This window comes from Nyctereutes procyonoides, unplaced genomic scaffold (assembly GCF_905146905.1).
Source record: "Nyctereutes procyonoides isolate TBG_1078 unplaced genomic scaffold, NYPRO_anot_genome, whole genome shotgun sequence".
In the NCBI taxonomy this organism is placed as follows: Eukaryota; Metazoa; Chordata; class Mammalia; order Carnivora; family Canidae; genus Nyctereutes; species Nyctereutes procyonoides.
Genome location: NW_026575117.1, coordinates 10890837 through 10911052, shown reverse-complemented (window position 1 = coordinate 10911052; position 20216 = coordinate 10890837).

The following is a 20216-nucleotide window of genomic DNA, read 5'->3' as shown; positions in this document are numbered from 1 at the left end:
CAGGATAACCTGCCAATTTCACCTCTTGTCCTTCAACTTTGTCATTTATCATCCTTAATGATGCAGTTTCCCAGTCTTGGAAAGAGCAGCTGCTAGGTACCTATAGGATACCCTCCTCAGTTAATTCTTCTCAGGTGGTGTCTCCTCACTCAAAGTGTCTTAGGGAACTGAGGCAATTTACAGATACCCAGGTTCAATACCACTTTAGTATCATCACTGAGATCATCTAGACAGGAGTATTTGGAACTTTTAGGCACATTTTGTATGGAAAATTATAGCAATTCTCTACTTCGTTTCTCATGAGTAGAAATAGTCTATAAAATAAGCAATTTAGAATAAACTGTACATGTATAACCAATTATTTTTAAAATATGATCCTTCTCACTTATCCCTCTACATGATCTACTGAGGCCTCCAAAAGCCTTATAATAACAAAAAAAAAGAAGTAAACTTATAACCCACAACTAATTTATGGATTAGGCATGTCTTAAAGTAGTGGCCTTGAGGTAGAGGTCTCAAGCATAGAGGTCTCAAGGTAGAGGTAGAGGTCTCAAGGGTAAGTGGTGAAACAGGAAAAATATAATAACCCTTTTGGAACCATTCTTCAAATTTATTTGAAAAAATATGATAAAATAATAAATTTTTGCTTTGGTTGTGAAATTATTTATTATTTATAAAACATGTCTCTGATATCTTTTTAATGCAAGTTATTGTTGTATTTCTAAATATAAAAGATTGACTAACTCTTTAAATGATTTTATAAGTAGTATTCTGTATTTTTAAAAATCTTCTCAACTAATTAACCTATAGCAAAATTGCTCTCCTAAGAACTAAATGAAACATTCAACTAAATGAACAATATTATTGTTCTTTCACCCCCCACCCCAATATTTATCAAAAGGGACTCAAATATCTGTTGTAAGCTATATTATGTCAATTATAATACTTAAATAATATTTAATTTAGATATTATAATAACCATACTATCTAAAGGAAATATATCTATATAGATACATATTTGTAGATATAGATATACCTAAAGGACTGCTATTGTTTCTTCTTGTATTTTTTTTCATATGTTGTGATTTTCAGGGCATTTATCCATTTTATCCAAGTTGATTAAATTATTGGCATAAAGTTATTTATAATACTCCAATAAAAAAAATTAACATCTGTAGAGATAGTACTTCTAGAATGACTCTGTGAGGAGCTTTGTCAATCTTTTCTTTAGTAAAACAATTTAGTCTGTAAAAATTATATTTTTTAAATATTCAAAGTTCTGGAAATTGACCTAAAAGCATACAGTAAACAGAGAAACATTATTCAAAAAATCTGCTATAGCTCAGTAAAAATAAGGGTCTAGTGCATTTGAGTTATGAGCTGTCACCCAGCTCTATTTTGGAAGCTTTCCTTAGATTTTAGCCTATATGGCTTTGGTTTAGCCCTGAGAGGAGCAGAGTACAATGTTTCTCATTCCCTGCACCCACCCTCTAACTATGTATTGCAAAAGCTCTATTTTCAATGGACATAGTCCAGAGCCCTGGGCTCCCTTTCTTCACCTACCTTTTAGAACAGATTCTCCATGCTAGCTTCAGCATGCCAGTCAGCAATTGGGGCCAGATTGTTCCCTATCCCATATTCCTCATCCCAGGAGAGGTAGACTGGGAAGCTCCAGAGCTCCACCTGAGGAGACTGATTTTATTTGAAATAGAATGTAGAGAATTCCATGCCTTAAGGGAAAGGCAATGGAGATCTTGGTGGAGACCAATTAAGAGGATTCTGGTAGCTCAGTGAAACAAGCAAATCACAGTGCAGCTAGAAATTTAGAAGAGAGATAGCAAAAATATAGCCCTCCTGGGATCACAGTCAAATCTGTGCTCTGGAAGCCTATGTGCATGTTCTAGGCTGCGTTCATATAGGACCAATGAGAGAAGGACATGGGACAGGCCTGAAAGCATTCCCCAAGCCACATACAAACTCAATAGCAAAGGGCAGAAGCCTTACAGGCTCAAGAGACTTCCATACAATCTCTGACCAACCACTGACTGAACAATAAGTTACTCCAACCCAGGAACATTAGAAAATTAGGCTTAAAAATAAATCGCACCCATCCCTGGCAGCCTGGAAGATTGTATGCATGCCCAAGGCTATACTCTCTCAGGAGTGACTAGAGACAGCACCTCGGAGCTATTAGTTTCTGGATGAATGCAGAGCACAGTCATGAACTTCCTGAATTGTGAAAGCAGTCTGCTAGACATCCAATGGTCAAAGGCAAAAATATTACTGGCTAAGGAGACATAAGAATAAACTTTGACTAATAATGACTTATGCTGACCTGAGGTGATCCCTACAATACTAAAAAATAAAACAAAGGGAAAAAATATGAATAAGGACATTATAAGAACTGGACACTGTAGGGAAAATAGACTTAATGACAGTAGTCCAATCATCACTAAAAAAAAACAAAAACAAAAACAAAACAACGAGTCAAACAAAGAATAATCAGCTCCCAGATGATAAAATCTGTATCTAGAATTGCTACAATATATTACATAAAATGTTCAGTTTCAACCAAAAAAAAAAAAAGAAAGAAAATGCAAAGAAACAGGAAAGTATGATTCATAACAACATTGGTTTAATGATTGTAACAATTGTACCTTACAAACGTTATATGTTACTAATAGAGTAAACTCGTGCTGTCTGAAATTTTTCTATAAATCTTAAACTGTTCAAAAATAAAGTTTACTGAAAAGCAAGTGGACTATGGAGCTAAAAAATACCATAACCTACATAAAAAATTCACGGGGCGGGGGGGGGGGCGCCTCAACAGTAGATTAGAGTTGGTATAAAAAAAAGGATCAAGAAGCTTATAGATCAATAGTGATAGATTATACAACCTGAAACAAAAAAGAGTAGAGAGAAATGAATACTCAGTAGGAATTGTGGTATATCATTAACTGTAGAAACACGTACATAATGAAAGTACCAGAAGAGAGACAAAAATGGGACTTAACATCTAAAAACTGGTTGAGAACTTCCCAAATTTGATGAAAAAACTAATCTATATGTTCAAGAAACTAATCAAGCTCTAAGTAGGATAAACTAAAGAACAAAAACAAAACAAAAAAACAATCCATATGTGGCTACCTCGTAGCCAACATGTTGAAAGACAAAGACAAAGAGACAATCTTAAAAGCAGCAAGGGAAAAGTGACTTTACATATACAGAGAAACTGCACTAAGATTAACAGCTGACTTCTCACCAGAAACAATAGCAGCCAAAAGAGAGTGAGAAAACATACTAAAAGTGTTGAAAGGAACGAATAACCTGTCAGCCTAGAATACTATGTCTAGCAAAACTACCTTTCAAAAGGTAAAATAAAGGCATTCCCAGAAAATAAAAACTGAAAGAATCCATTGATAAGATGGGTGCCATAAAAGAAATATTGAAGGAAGTTCTTCAGGCTGAAAAGAAGTGACATTAAGCAGTAATTCAAATCCACATGAAAAAGAAACAACAATAAAGAATGCTGATAAGGATAATTATGTACGTAATGACACAGAACAGGATAATTACATATTTACTTTTTTCTTCACTTAACTTATACATGTATCCTTGCAATCACCTTTATTCTCCTAGTATATAAAAGAGAGAAATTATATGGGAAAATAATGATAACAATATATTGTTGAGTTTGTAACATATATATTATATATGTAAATATGTATAGTACATGTATACAATTGTATAACATATCATATATGTTAATATATTATACCATATATATAACATATATATGCAACATATTTAAAAAGAATATACAAAAAAAAGAAAAAAGAAAGAAAGAAAGAAAGAAGAAGTGGTATCCCTTCTTTCATTCCCAGGAATGGTAATTCATGTTCTCTCTCTTTTCTGTTTCCTTAAAAACTCTGGCTAGAGGTTTATTAATCTTTTTTAAAAAACAATTTCTTACTGTTGATTTTCTCCTTGTCTTCAATTTCATTGATCTTCATTCTTATCTTTATTATTTTATTTCTTCTACTTGCTTTGGGCTTAAATTGAACTTTTCTTAGCTTCTTCAGGTGGCAGCTTAGATAACTGATTTTGTAACTTTTCCAAGATCTAATATAAGCTCTTTAAGGTAATATATTTCTGCTAAGCATTTCTTAAGATGTTACCTAAAGTTTGATATGCTGTGGTTTTATTTTTGCTCAGTAAGATATTTTTTTTTAATTTCTCTTGTGATTTCTTCTTTGTTTTATTGGTTATTTAGAACTGCTGTGTGTTAACTTTCAGTGATGGGATTATCATGGTTCAAGCTACTTCACCATTGTATGAACCTGAGACTTTCATAGTTGTCTTAAAATGTATTTTAAACATTAAAATTGTAAAACATTATGCAGTTTTATATGTGGAAACAGGATCAAGTCTTATGACATTATTAAAATGACCTAGAAAGGATACTTCATATTGAACATAGCCTTGAAAGGGACTCAACTAAAACTTGTAAACCAGGAATAGGTCATGGCAGCCTCTTGCTTGGCTGAATCTGGTCAGAGTGAATTTTGAAGTGATATAGACCTAGATTGAAACTGTAACTCTAAAATTCACTAGCTGTGCAAATTTGAATAAGTTCATATTTCATAGCATCTATATCCTAACCTGAAAAATGAAGATAATACTTATCCAATAGAAGTATACAAATTAAATTAATAAATGTATGCAAAGCCACTATTACAGTTATATAATACATGGTGTTAGTGCCCTCCCCTACTATCCAGTATAGTGACCAGTAACAACCACCACCACCACCACCACCACCACCACCACACAACTCCTCAGAAAAAGAAGCTCAAAAACTTTCCTGTAATTCAAGGAATTTTCATGTAATTTCATGTAGCAAAGAATGTTAACCCCAAGGTTAGAATTCATCTATTTCAACTTTTACATTTCACTGGTGAGAAAACAAATACACAAATTCACTCTTTAAGTGACTAGAAACCTTAACACAGGAATATTTCTGAGTTCCCAAGGCCAAATACAGTGGATCATAGTATGTTCTGAATAAGCATTTATTAAATAGCAGAATGAATGAATGTGTGCATGTATGAATGGCCATGGATCACATTTACCATGTTCAAGAGGCCCTAAAATGCCATGCATTGTAAGACACATCATTATCTTATGCATCTCTGATAAAGAAGAAACACTATCAACTAAACTATATATGGCACAGAGTCTCAGAGGCATCCTGATTTCACAGATATTAAAATTTGACCAAATGTATCTTTTAGAATCCATGAAATAAAGGGTAGATCAGTGATAGACAGAAACCCAGGTCTCCTGATTCCCAGTCTGTTTTTTAAACAATACAACACTATCTCATTCATTCAATAGAGATATTCAAAAATCATTCCCTTAGGCATTCCTCTAAAGATTTTTCTATTCAAATGAAAATACGCTTAACTTTAAACCCTTGATGAGGTCATATCTAGACATATTTTTTTCAAACGATTTGCAGACCAAAAAGAACAAAAACAAATGCAAAAAATTTATGGATGTAGAAGACAAGATAGGCATTTATAAAAACAAAAGGAATCAGAAGGATACAGTCTGAAGAGAGGTGATAACATCAGGTAAAGGGAAATTGGGAAGCTATAAAGAAAATTATCTGCCAACTTAATTTTTCTCCTGGTTGCCCTTGGTTACTACAACCTTTGCTTATTACAAATTCTAGAGCTATGGGAAATTTTTCTTTTTTTGTTTTTTTTTTTCTTTTAGTTTTTATTGTGGTAAATTCCAAACATACAAAAATGAAAATAATAATATAATGAACTCCTATGTACCCATTACTCTACAATGATTATCAACTCATGATTCACTTACACCCCTGCCCTACCCTTTTGTTCTTCTGAAGCAAATCTCAGACATTATTTCATCTGTAAATATTTCAGTATGTGCCTCTTGGGGAAAATTTTCTTGATAAAAATTATTCAATAGACTAGAGAAATTTGTTCTAAAAGCAGAATCCCTTCTTTTCTTGTTGTTGATGATTACATGTCATCCATTTTCTTAACTATAGTCCAAAAATATATCCACAGTTTTATGGATGCATAAAGGAATGTTTACAGTAGCAATCATTACAAAATGCTGGCTATAGACTAACATGAAAATATTGCTTAAATGAGAGAGAAATCAAAGTAATGTAAAAAAGTATTTTAGAGGAAACTTTGTATGTATACATCAGAAAAATGGAATTGTATTTATTCATTCAATCTAAAATCAACTTTTATGAAAAACTCAAAAGTGTCAGGAACAACACTAGGTAGTAAACAATCAAATGTAATTAAATCTCAGTCATTGTCTGGGAAGCTCATTCCATTAGGTGAGCCAGACATGTGGACAAAGAACACATGTTCTAGAACACATGTTCTCAGAACATAAGAGGGAGGAGTAAGAGTAGACTTTGCCCCCTAGGTGTAATTGAAGCAGAGAGGGGACAATTAATTCTGTATTCCTAGGAACTGGAGTGAAGTTTGTAAGTTTGGGAAAAGCTATAGTCAGGAGGCTATATTCTAGATGCCTCTTGGAAGATGACTAAGCATTGATCAAATGGTCTGGTTTTCAGTTTAAAGTCTGCAGATGAAAAGATGGAAAGTAGAGCATCTGTCTTGTAATGCATACCTTACCATTTTTCTTTACTTTTACTCTCTTGCTATTATTCATTTTCCTTCCTCTTCCTAGAAAATGTTCAAGTGCTTCAGAGAATCTCCTTGCTTTTCTACTAAGTGCTCAGACTATAACTCCATCTGGGTCCTTGGACTCATTGACCTTCTTATAAAGTAAGACTCTGCCAAGATGCTCTAATAGCTACTGTCATCGCATGGCTCCTCTTGCTTGTATCTCAGTTTCTAGAATCTTGTCTCTGGTATGAACCACTAACTCGATCTGCACCTGAAGTGTTCAAGGACATGCTGTTGACACAGCGGTGTCTAGAAGCCAGATAGACGGCTTCAGGCCAGAGAGCTGCTGTGGAAAATTGTCCACATCTACCTAAATGAGAAGTGACAACTAGCCCTGGATTTATAATGTAAGGCTCTTCAGTTTGGAACATCCGAACCTAACTGGAAAAAACAACCACACGGACTGTTTTTCTGTTTCTTTGTTTTGCTTTGGGGCACCCTCCTTTAGAAAAATGTCTCTTTATTTTAAAGGAAAATATTTCTGATGTTCAAATGATTAATCAAAAGCAGTTATTCCAATGTAAAGTCCAAAGTGACCTGAATGTAGCCCATGGTTAGTGTTTGTGCTGAAGAAATAGGAGGGTGCAAAGACTCTGAAGTATGTTTCCCTCCCATCGAAGCTGTGTATAGCTTTTTGTCCAGAGAATTTATGTTGTGGGAAAAGTTGGCTATTACCAATCTATAGGACACATTTTAAAATTCTTATCTCTTAGTTGATGCTAAAGGTTGGCTATCTTAGAGATAAGATATGACTTTGGTATTAGCCATGGTATTATGACTACTGGTAGACCTATAATTCGTTTCCAAACCCTGCCTTCAAAGTGTTTGTGAGAATCCTCAGATGCGGCAAATAATAATAATACAAGTTTTATTTATTTTTATCTTATATATAAATTTTAGAAAGGCAATGAAGCTTTACTAATCTTTAATATAGGGATTGACACTGCCTACACCTTTGGTTCTTATGTGACATATAAAACCTGAAGTAGCCTGACACAGAGGGGAAGAGGTGTAATACGGAAGAGTTGACAGCGGAGCCCCACTATCTCCACTTACCAGCTACAATATGCTATAGTTTACACACTACAGGATATTACCAATGTGGTTAATTTTATAAAAATCAGTCCACTTAATAACAAAAAATAAAATTAAACACTTTACTTGCACATTTTATATTGTACAAAATCAAAAACACTTAAGAACATCAAGTATGAAAAGTTATCCTGTCAGTCATGATTCTCACCTCTAGTATTTGTCTTAGAGATGATTTGAGGTACCAACTTGTTATGGACCCTTCCAGAGATCTGCTATGTGTACGCATCAAGCTGGCATAACTGCACCACCACCACCCCTTCTACAGAAGTAGTGGCAGCCCATGTGTATTTTGAACCTTAATTTTTTTTTCCACTGGCTATGTCATGGAGACAGTTCCCTATAAGCACATAGAATTTTTAGTGCTTTTTTTTTATGGATTCCCAGTATTTCCTTTTATAGCTATACCATGATCGATTTATCAGTCTCCAAATAATAGATATTTATGTTGTGTCTATCTATTGCTATTGCAAATAAAGCTGCATTGCATAACTTCTTTGTATGTCATTTTAAACACCATGTGAGTGTAACTGTTAGATAAATTCTTAAGAGGTTGAATATCTGGACCAAAAAGTGTGTGCATTTGCAATTTTGAAAGATACTGCCAAATTAACTTCATAAATGTTGTACCAATTTACACTCCCACCAGCAATATATGAGCATGTCTGTTCCCCATAGTCCTGCCAACAATAAATATCTTTGCATAATTGGAGTTTGGGATTGAAAAATGAGTATCATGATTTAGTAAGATGAGCCAAGAATGAACTTCTTCCATTTGGATCTATCTTTCTTTGTAAGGTACCTGTTTTCCAGCAATGACATTCCTTAAAACTCTGTGCTAAAATAAAGACCTTAAAACCACACCTTCAAATACTATATTACAAAGTATTGAACAACAAATTTTAAAACTAATGAAGCATAGTCAATCACAGTTTATGTTATACTGTGCTTTTATAGCATCAATAAATAAAATTATAGTTAAATATTATTGATTTCATCTTTATCTTAACCCTTGTAAAACTCTATTTTCATAGATTTTATATGCACACACACACCATATACATATGTCTTAGGATAAACATACTGTTAGTATATTAGAGTGTTTTATAATTTTTGAGTAAAAATTTTTAGATTTACATTTTTGCCGATGGAGTCCAGGATGAAAACATTTTGAAGACCACTGGTCTATATCATCTAAACTACCTGGTGCTCATAAAATAAAGGATGTTTAAAATTAACAAGTATTTAAAATATGTAACTTTTTCCTCTGTTTAACCTCTTTCCACAGGCAACAAAATTCAGTCTGGGAATCTGGGTACCAGTCTATTGCCTATGATCTGTAAGACTCCACCCAGAGTGACCTTCAAGTATCAGCAGATTGCCAGAAGAAAAATATTTTTTCTCTTCTCAAAGAGGATTAGAATGAAAAATCTACATTCTTCACTCTTCCCTAAAATAACAAGTAGAGAAAAGAAGGCTGACCCTCCTCATCTGCATGATACATTCTAGAAGGGGATGAAGGGGAGGGATTGGTGATCTCTCTGCTGAAAGCCTTTCTGCATTGCTCCCACCACAGGCATTTCTCTGAAAAGATAAGAAAGTCTTCCAACAGCTGCTCTTGGAGTCTGGCTCTGGCCTGGGCTTCCTTCCCCAGCAGCAAATATTACCCCTCTTGGCAGCAGTTCCCGACTACAGCTCCTACCAGGAACTAGTCTTTCTTCTCCTTGAACAGCTCATGGACTTCCTCAGTTTCTGGACTCCTAAGTACAACCTCTGAGGAGCAGCTTGGAGAATTGACTGCTAAAGGCAACTCTTTGGGGTTACAGCTATTTTAGAAGATTTTTTCCTGACTTTTTTTAATTTGGAAAACAAAGAAAATGATTTAAAAAACGTAAATTAACCGTAATAAAACTTTTTAAATTAAGTATAATATTACAATTCAGAGATAACTGCTATTAACATTTTACCATGACTCCTTCCAGTCTTTTCGCCATATAAAACATAGTATTTTGTATAAGGGGATACTATAGCATACATAGTTTTGCATTCTAATTTTTGCTGTTAGTGGAATGCCATGAAAATTCCCATGCCATTAAAAGCACTTTCAAAATCCCATTTAACTAACCCACCATCATTGGAAGTTTGGGTGGTTTTCGGTCTTGCACTCTAATTGAATATAGTGAACTCATATGATGAGTCTTGGCTAACAATCCTAAATTCAAATTTTGGCTTCTGTCCTTCAGAAGAATTCCTGAAAGTAACCATACTCTATGGATATCTCTTGGGCCACGCTCACTCTCCACATTCCCACTAAGAAGTCTGTCCCAGCACACCACATTGATTCACAGCATAGTCACTGCTAATTTAATAGGGGAAAATGGCAAGTTGATGATGCTATAATTTGTATTTCTTTAATCACTAGCTAGATTAAAAAGCTTTTGTATATTTTTCTTAAATAATTGTATAATAAGCAGAATTATAATTGTATAATAAGCAGAAATTCACTGTAGGATATTTGTTAAAAAGAAAAGTATAAATAAAAATCATTGTAAATTGCACAACTGAGAGAGATCATGGTCTCTCTCCCCATGGTATTAGGGACACCTGGGTGGCTCAGTGGTTGGGTGTCTGCCTTTGGTTCACGGTGTGATTCTAGAGTCCGGGGATCGGCTCCCACATCTGGCTCCATGGATGGACCCTGCTTCTCCCTCTACCTATATCTCTGCCTCTCTCTCTCTCTGTGTCTCTCATGAATGAATAGACAAAATCATAAATAAATAAATGAATGAATAAATAAATAAAATCTTATTTCAATGAGAATTTATATGTATTTACATAATTGGATCACAGAGTATATATAATTTAGGAACCTGTTTCTTATTTTCAACATTTTTCCTGTTAAAAATAATTTGAAAATATAACTTGAAAAAGTTTTATTTATTCACTTTAGAGAGAAAAAGAGCAAGAGTGAGAACATGAGTGGGGGAAGGGCAGAGGGAGAGAGAGAAGCAGATTCCCTGTTGAGACTGAGCGGAACTCGATCCCAGGACCGAGATCCTGACCTGACCTAAAGGCAGATGCTTAACGCTGACTGAACCACCCAGGTGCCCCTGAAAATATAACTTTAAATAGTATATAACTTTCTGTCCACTGAGTATACAAGAGTTTATTTAAGCATTAACTTTTGTTAAGCATCTAGTTATGATTTTTATTACAAATAATGGTATTTTTGTATTTATTTAGCATTTGTTTGATTACAAATAAAGTTAAATTCCAAAATGCTTACTGGCTGTTGTACTTTTGCTTCAGTGGGTCATTAGCTAGCTTATGTCCTTTTGTTCATTTTATAACTGGAATTAATGTTTGATTTATTTGTAACAGCTTTTTAAAAAAGATTTTATTTATTTATTTGTTTGTGAGAGAGAGCATGAGTGTGGGGGGTGGACAGAGGGAGAGGGACAAGAAGACATTCCACTGAGTAGGGAGCCTGATGTGGGGCTCAGTCCCAAGATCTGAGATCATGATCTGAGCCAAAGGGAAACACTAAACCAATTGAGTCACCCAGGCAATCCTGTAATAGTTTTTTAGAGATTAAAGATATTAATCCCTTCCATTTTGGTTGTTTAACTTTTATTTCCATTTCTTTAACATGGTAAAGCTGTGCCTTCTGTTTCTCCCCTCCTTTAATACAAGTTAAAGATGTGAAAGGTGTGCTACTATATCTTCTCAGAAAACTGTTCAGACGTCTCCAGCTCCAAGCCAGGCTAACCCTTCATATCATACTTCTCTGCCTTTTTTTTCTATTCCTGAGTTTCATCTCACTCTCCCCTTTCTCTCTCTCTCTCTCTTTTTAAAGATTTTATCTATTTATTCATGAGAGACACACAGAGAGAGGCAGAGACACAGGCAGAGGGAGAAGCAGGCTCCCTGTGGGGAGCTCGATGTGGGACTCAATCCTGGGAGTTCAGGATCACGACCTGAGCCAAAGGCAGGCGCTCAACCACTGAGCCAGCCAAGGTCCCTCACTCTCCCGTTTTGCAAAGGTAAACCTTGATGGTCTCTACCATTATCTTCCAAGCCATAGAACTCCATCCTAGAAACCATTACTTCCTCTGAGTGTCATTTTCAATTATCTAGAGAGTCACTGGCCAATTGAAATATCATACAAGCCATATATTCAATGTTAATTTTCCTACTAGGCATCTTTTAAAAGTAAAAAGAAACAGGTTAGATTAATTTTAATAATACATCTTGTTTAATCCAATAAATGGATCATGTCAACATGTACTCAACATCAAAATTATTGACGTATTTTACAACCTTTTTAGAACACTAAGTCTTCAAAATCTGATGTGTACTTGACAATTTGATAGTCTCAATTTGGATTATCAGCATTTCAACTGTTCAAAAGCTACATATGGCTAATGGCTATTGTACTAAATGATGCAGATCTAGAGGGCTTACTAAAAATCCTAAATTTATCATGAGACTCATGTGCAGCTATATTTTCATGTGAGTACTCTGGTTATCCTGAATTCCAACCCAGATTGAAAAACTATCTCCTCAGTGACCACATGCTACAACATTTAAAAAGTAAGTAACAGTAAGAACAGGATGTTGCTCTTTCTTTCTTTTTTTTTTTCTCATCTCCTCTCCTGTGCAATCATTTCCTTTCTCTCCATCCAAATCCTTTAAATTTCATGTTTCCATAATACTATTACTTTGTGTTGGTAACAGGCAGCCCTGGGCCGGGGACAGTAAGTTAGTCACTGAGACTCAAGGAAGAGAACCCTCAGTGAAAAACATGGGACAAAACAATACTTTCCTTCCTTGGTGGCTTAAAACCTATTTCCCCCGGTATGTACCCCTTTTTTCAATTCCCAAAGCATAACAGATACAATTTTATTTTTAACCAATATTTGTGGAAAACCCTACAGTTTCTGATTGGTACTTATTTTAGGGTTTTAAGCATTAGTAAACACAGAAAATATGCCTTCCTTATAGCTAAGGTTATATGCCTTTGAAAAGGAACATGCAAATGTGGCTTTTGATGCCATTGTTTTAAAATGAATAGAAAGCTTTCAGTAAACTTTTACATTACTCTGCAACATGTTTTGTTAGAAAAGCCTGTGGTAGTATCTAAAATTGTGTAAATCATCAGTTTTTAATCTGGCAGGAAGTAGATAGTGGCCCATTAAACTTTCGTAATTAAATTTTCCCTGTACTCCCCCATAGAACCATTATCTGAGTTTTCTAATTAACACAAGAGGAGGGAGTCAATTCAGATTGATGGGATCTAGAGCCATCCCCTTTCATTTTAATGACCTTTAATAAACTTTTATGACTATTGATATTGATAATTATAATACACCCTTTAATTCTGCAATGTGATTCTAAGGACCTTTTCAAAAATTGCAAAATTCACCTTTAAAGCTAAAGTAGACGGAATTATTATATTCCCAGATGCTGTGCATTTAAGGCCGTGTCTTTAAGTGAGCTGAAGGGTAGATAAGCATCATGTAAATGTCTTTTCTTTTCCTTGATTCACAGTGCAGGAACTCAGTCCTGACATTGCCTCCTAATTTCAGAACACAGCTCCCCTCCAAGAAAGGCAATCAGGCTGGATTGGAAGTTATTTCATGATAAATAATCCACAGGGAGTGAGGTGGAGTTTGCTAAATTTGTTTTATTTTCAATTGGAAAAGGATTGAGACCAGGAGGTCAAGAGGCCCAAGAGGATCAGTCATTAGGCAAGCTAGGCTGGTTTCCCAGAATGTTTTCATGACATTTTGCCAGTTTTACATAATCCTACATCCTCTCAGAGCTGCCACGCCTGTCAATGAAACCGGCCCTTCTATGTGAGAAAAAGAATTTGACGACATGGACATAGAAGCGGAGAACACTTCCATTATGACTCATCATTGGCTTGGGAAGCTAGAGGACTGAAAGGATAAGCTACTGGGATCATGTGTATAGTACACATGGAGGTAGGATTTAGCTAATGCTGTCACTCACCCAGCTACGCTGTCCACAAAATCATGGTTGGACTCCTGGTGCCTTGTTTGATGAAATCAGAAGTTGTAAAGTTGAGATCTATCAGTCTTATGGTGTTTAGGGAAGACTGAATGTGATAGTGTCATAATTTCCATATCTATAAAGTCCAGATTAAAATATGTTATTCCATAAGAATGCTGTGAGGATTACATGATATGGGGTACATAACATGCTTAGCATAGTGTCTTTTTCAACAAATGCTTCATCTCATTTTTATTAGAAATATTGTTTTCACAGTCCCTCGCTTGCTCATTATTTTTTTTCTTTTTTGTATCTTACCTGGTTTCTTCTTTTCAAAGTTCAGGTGTTTAGTATTTTGGTATCCTAATATATGAAAAAAATACATATTAAAAATAAAAGTCTACACTTACCTGAGAGAGGAGATAGAAGGGCACACTCAAGATCACAAATATAATCATCGTAGGCAAAGATTTTACAATCTAGCTGCTGCAGTAACCTAAGGAGGAGGATGTACCATCCTATTCTTGTATAATGCAGAAGGCAGGTAAAAGAAAGGAAAAATGTGAAAGATGTTCAAACAGCAATGAGCATGATTAGGTTTCTTTCTAAACTTAGTTTCTAAGAACAATAGACATGTCATAAGAACACTTGGTGGGGAGAAGCTCCATTTCATAACATGTTGGACTACCTAGAACCAAACATACCCTCTCACTGAAAACAATTAGAAAAGTGTGTGGGGCTGGAATAGGAGGAATGTGTAAAGCAATAGTTTTGGGAGAGTGCAGAGCTCCATTAGAGAAAGGAAATGAATAAAGTAAGCCACCCCACTGCCCAAGTTCCTGTCTGGATATTCTTGCGAGGCAGTGAGGAGGTCCCAAAGAGAGCATGGCAGTTTTACTCAGCTGAGAAGATATGGATCTGAGTTTTGGAAGACTGAGATGGCTGGAGGAGGAAGACAGCTGCGTGGAGAACAAGCTCCAGAAATGTTCCTAGGGGTCCCAAGAATCTGTTGCTGAATACAAACTACACACGCATGAGGTGAAAGTCCATGAGGCCAGGCAAATAGCAACTCAATAGCTGTATAATAAGCTGTTCCTACAGCTCATGCAGGGCTGAGGGACACCTTCATTGGAGACCACAAAGATGTTGCATTTCATTAGCAGTGTTAAACTAGTCCTAGAATAAAGGACATTCTATATCAGGGATTGACAAGAATGGTCTAAGGGCCAAATCCAGTCCACAACCTTTTCTCACAGGGACTCCCAGCTAAAGCATAGTTTTTACTGTTTAAAAAGTTGTAAAAAGAAGAAAAGAGGGGAGGAGAAGGAGGTTATAGCATATATAGATATTGGGTGAGATATGCAAAGCTTAAAATATTTACTATCTAGCTCTTCATAGGAGAAGTGTACTGACCTTGCTCTTGATCTACCATAAGAAGTCTAAAACATAGCCTTTGTAATAGTCAAACTGACCTTCAGTCAATTTATTTTTTTAAGATTTTATTGTTAAGTAATCTCTACATTCCATGTGAGGCTTGAATTTACAACCCTGAGATCAAGAGCTCTATGCTCTACCAACTGAGCCAGCTAGGTCCCACAAGAAATAGTTTATCCTCAGTTAATTTAACTTCCAACCAGAACAGAACCCAGCTTACACTAATAGATACAATAAAATCTAGCACTTAACGCATACAGTTCACAAATCTCCAGCATCCAATAGGGACGTTATTACAAGTTATATACAAGGAAGCCATAAAATTCTGCCCATAACCAGAGGAAAAATTGCTCAATGAAAATTGACTCAGAAATGACAAAAATGATAGGACAAACAGACAAGAACTTTAAGCAACTACTGTGAATCTGCTCAATGACTTAAAAGAGAACATTGTGGTACTGAGGAGAGAAATAAGGCATATATAAATGAACCAAATAGAATTTCCAAAAATGAAACATAAAGTATACCATATGAACTGTTTCTTGTGTGGGATTAATAGTAAATTATACTCTATAGAAAAAAGGATTAATGAATGTTTATACATATCAATAGAAATTACCCAAACTGAAGCACAGAAGAAAAGAAATTTTAAAAAATGAACAGAATTTCCAGGACTTATAAAACATATAAAACGGATGAACATATGTGTAATTAGAATCCCAGAAAAGAAGGATGAAGTGAAAAATTAGGTAGGAAAATAATGGTTAGAATGTTCTAAATTTGATAAAAACTGTAAACTTGATGATTCAAGAACCTTAACAAGCCCCAAGCAAGATAAACACAAAGAAACCACACTAAGACATATTGTAATAATTGTAGATACAAGATGTTGTGCATTTGTCAAAAGCCACTGAACTTTCTAGCCCAGAGAGAAAATATTAACATAACACATACACTTGCTAAAAAAATCACTTAGGAGGTTTAGAAAAGAGCAAGATAAAATGCACAGTGTGACAGGACAATCTAGCTGTGTTACAAATATATAAAATAACCTCAATGAAGAGGTGGGAGGAAAAAGGCTGACCTTAGTAAATGTAGAAAAAAAGTCTTTAAGACTAAAAAAAGGGATGCCTGGGTGGCTCAGTGGTTGAGCATCTGTCTTCAGCTCAGGTTGTGATCCCGGGATCCTGGGATCGAGTCCTGCATCAGGCTCCCCACAGGCAGCCTGTTTCTCCCTCTGCCTATGTCTCTGCCTCTCTCTCTGCATCTCTCATGAATAAATAAAAGCTTAAAAAAGAAAGACTAAAAAGAAATTGTATGTAAGCACTGTACTCTGGTTGATAAAGTTGTACCTCACAAGATATTAATATTAACAATTCTGGTCCTTCTATATGTGTATGATGACACTGAATGGCAGTAAATGGAGAATAGAGGGAGTCAGGTTTCTCATGACTGGAGTGAAACTTTATAAAACAGAAAGAAGAGGAGGCTACAGTGATCCATGTGGTGATGGATTAGAGTTGGAGATATCAGAATGATTTTACGGTTGGTTAGCTAAATATAGAAACAAATATTTAGATATAAAAAGAGCTATCTATTTATACATGAGTTAGTATACTCACATACACATTTCTTTATTCTCTCAATGATACTCTCATAGTAACGATCATATCTAGCATCCAGATCTTGATTTCTAATGTACCCAGGGTTTCTTTGGAGAAACGGCTGAATCTAGGACTGGGGATGAAATACACAGAATGAGCCTGGGGCATCTTGTGGTGTCTGAAAGAAGGTGTTTGGGACAAAAAAAAAAAAAAAGAACAATACTCGCAATGATGGAGCTATGTCATGGAGGAGAAGGATTTGGGCAGCAACATAGACTAGTGCTGTATTAAGTCCATCAACAAATAAGCTCTTTGAAAAATAGAGGAGGAATTCTTCCTAAATTATTTTGTCAGATAGTATTATTCCAAAACCAAAAGCAGACAGAGATATCACAAGAAAAGGAAATTACAGACCAAATCCCTCATGAGTACAGATGCAAAAATTCATAACTAGATAGTATTCAATCAAATCAAGCAATATGGAAAAGGTAGTTATAGTTGGTTTGTATTGCATTGCTTCAACTTAGCTAAGTTGGAACAACTTTTTCCAGAATTCTTGTCCTTCCATAACTTTAAATTAGCATTGGCTCAAAGAAACATTTTGCATGAGATTGGAAGCAAAGTGGAGCTGCCACCATTCTGCTATGACTCATGGAGGGCAGACATGGGCTTACTGGGCACTGCTGCAGGGTACACGCACTGCTGTTGATCTGCTAGCTCACTTTGTTGACTGGGGCAGTTGCTGTTCTCTCAGCCCCTTCAACTCCCATGGGATCACCTCTGATAACTTTTTTGAATCCGAGTCCAGAATATGCAGCTCCAGAAGAAGCAGCTGAGCCCAAGGCTTTTCCAGGTCCCTCCAGATCTCCTCCTTCAGGTTGTTTGAATCTTTGGCCAACACGTGCAATTTCTAGGATTGTTGCCAAACCCATGACTCTTCCAGCTCACACTGAATCTCTTCCTACAGGTTCTCCAACACGTGGGTCAGTCCCAGCACCAAAGATAGAAGTAATAACTATACACAAAATGTTTAACTAGTCCCTCAAAATTACATAAAGTTAAATTCTTATAATAAATTTCATAATCTGTGATTTACCGTAGTTCTTTTCCTCTGATCACACCCTGAATGATACAATAATATATCCTGAATAATTTGAATTTATCCCAGGAATGTAAGGTTTGTTTAAGATTTAAAAATCTACAGTGTAATTCACCATGTTAATGGATAAGTGTGAAACTGTATGATTATGTCAATAAACACAGAAACAAATTTGATAAAATTTAAGTCTTTTATAATAAAAAAATATAAAAGGAAACTGGATATTTAAAAGGAAATTCCTCATCCTGATAAACAGCATTTATAAAAAATTTATAGCTAACATCATATTTAAATGATGAAAAGCTGAATTCCTTTTCTCTATTAGAAGGAAAGCAACAATGTTCAATTCCATCACTTTTATTTAACATTGCACTGGAAGTCCTCGCCAGTGCAATCAAGCAAGAGAAAGATAAAAAAGCATATAATATGAAAAAAGAAGTAAGAATAGTTTTTATTCATTGATGACATGACCATGTAAATAGAAAATCATAAGGAATACACAAAACAGATTCTAGAACTAATAAGTAAATTTAGCAAGGTTGCAGAATGTAAGATCAATAAACAAAAATCAATTGTGGAATAGCATCAAACCTTGAAACAAATAGTGATTAATTTAACAGATTATGTGCAACACTTACACATTGAAAATTCAAAATATTGCTGAGGTAAGTAAAAAAAAAAAAAAAAAGAAAAGAAAAGAAAAAGACCTAAGTAAATGGAAAGACTTCTTATGTTCATTGACAAAGACCATGTTCATCATTCATTTTTCAAAGGCTTCCTATGATTGGAAGATTCAACATTGTGAGCATATTAATTCTTCCTAAATTAATCTACAGACTAAGGCAATCTCAGACAAATTCTCCATAGGATTTTTTGAAAATTGACACAGTAATCTAACATGTAAGACAAAGAGGCAAAGAACCTAGAATAGTCATGTAATTTTAAAAATAAAGGAACAAGGTTGGAGGACTTACACCACCCTGATTTCAAGACTTATTATAAAGTTGCAGTAGTCAAAATGTGAGATATTTGTGTGTGAATGAATGAAAAGAGTAGAATCCAGAAATAGATCCACATATATATGGGAAATTGATGTATGACAAAGGTACCAAGATGATCCAATGGGAATGGATAGTCTTTTCAACAAATGGTGCTGCCTATCCACTTGCAAAAAATCAACATCAATATTTTCTTTATACCACACACTGAAATTAACTCAAAATCTGTCATATACATAAACATAAAATGTCTAAAAGAACACGTACCAGAAACATTTTTTTAACCTTGAAGTAGGCCAAAATTTTGGAGAGGCTACACAAAAGTCAGAAACTATAAAAGAAAAAAAATTATAAAATGCATTTCATCAAAGTTGAAATTTTGATGTTCAAACATCCCATTAAAAAAAATAGAAAACCTCTAACTGCAAGAAAATATTCTGATAAAAGACTGAAATCCAGATTTTGTATTAACCTGTGTCTGAGTAGTCACTGGTATCTGGAATTTCTGTAGAACTCCTAACTCAATACTAGGAAGACAAAAACCTAGTTCTGAAAAAATTAACTCAATGATGGGAAGGCTGTGAATGTGTGTATATGTGTGTGTGTGGGGGGGGGGTGTATGGAAATCTCTGCACTTTCCTCTCAACTTTGCTGTGAACCTAAAGTGTTTTTAAAAATATAGTCTACTAAAAAATAATAATAGCTAAATACTATAAAAATTAACAGAAGATTAAGAATCTTCACAGAAGAAGATATGTGAAATGTCCACAATCCCATGTAAGGATAATCATTATGATTAGCCATCAGTAGTCATCAAACATGTTCAAAGGAACTTAAGCTTTAATAGCCCCAAACTAGAAATGACTGAAATATCCATCAACAGGTGAAACTATACGGAATTATGGAAGATCCATACAAAGAAATATTACTCAGCAATAATGGACATGAATGATACATAAAACCTCATGGATGAATATAAAATATTATACTCAAAAGAGGAAGCCTGATATGAGACTACATACTGTATACCTTTATTTACATAAGGTTCTGGAAAATAAAAATGCAGTATATAATAGCAGAAGATAGAACTATGGTTGCCTGGGGCCAGGGTTGGAAGAGGAGGCTGATTACAAAGGAAAAGCAGGATGATCTTGGGGTTATTCAGTATCTCAACTACAGTAGTAGTTATAGGTGTGGATGCTTTTTGTCATAATGAATCAAACTACACACT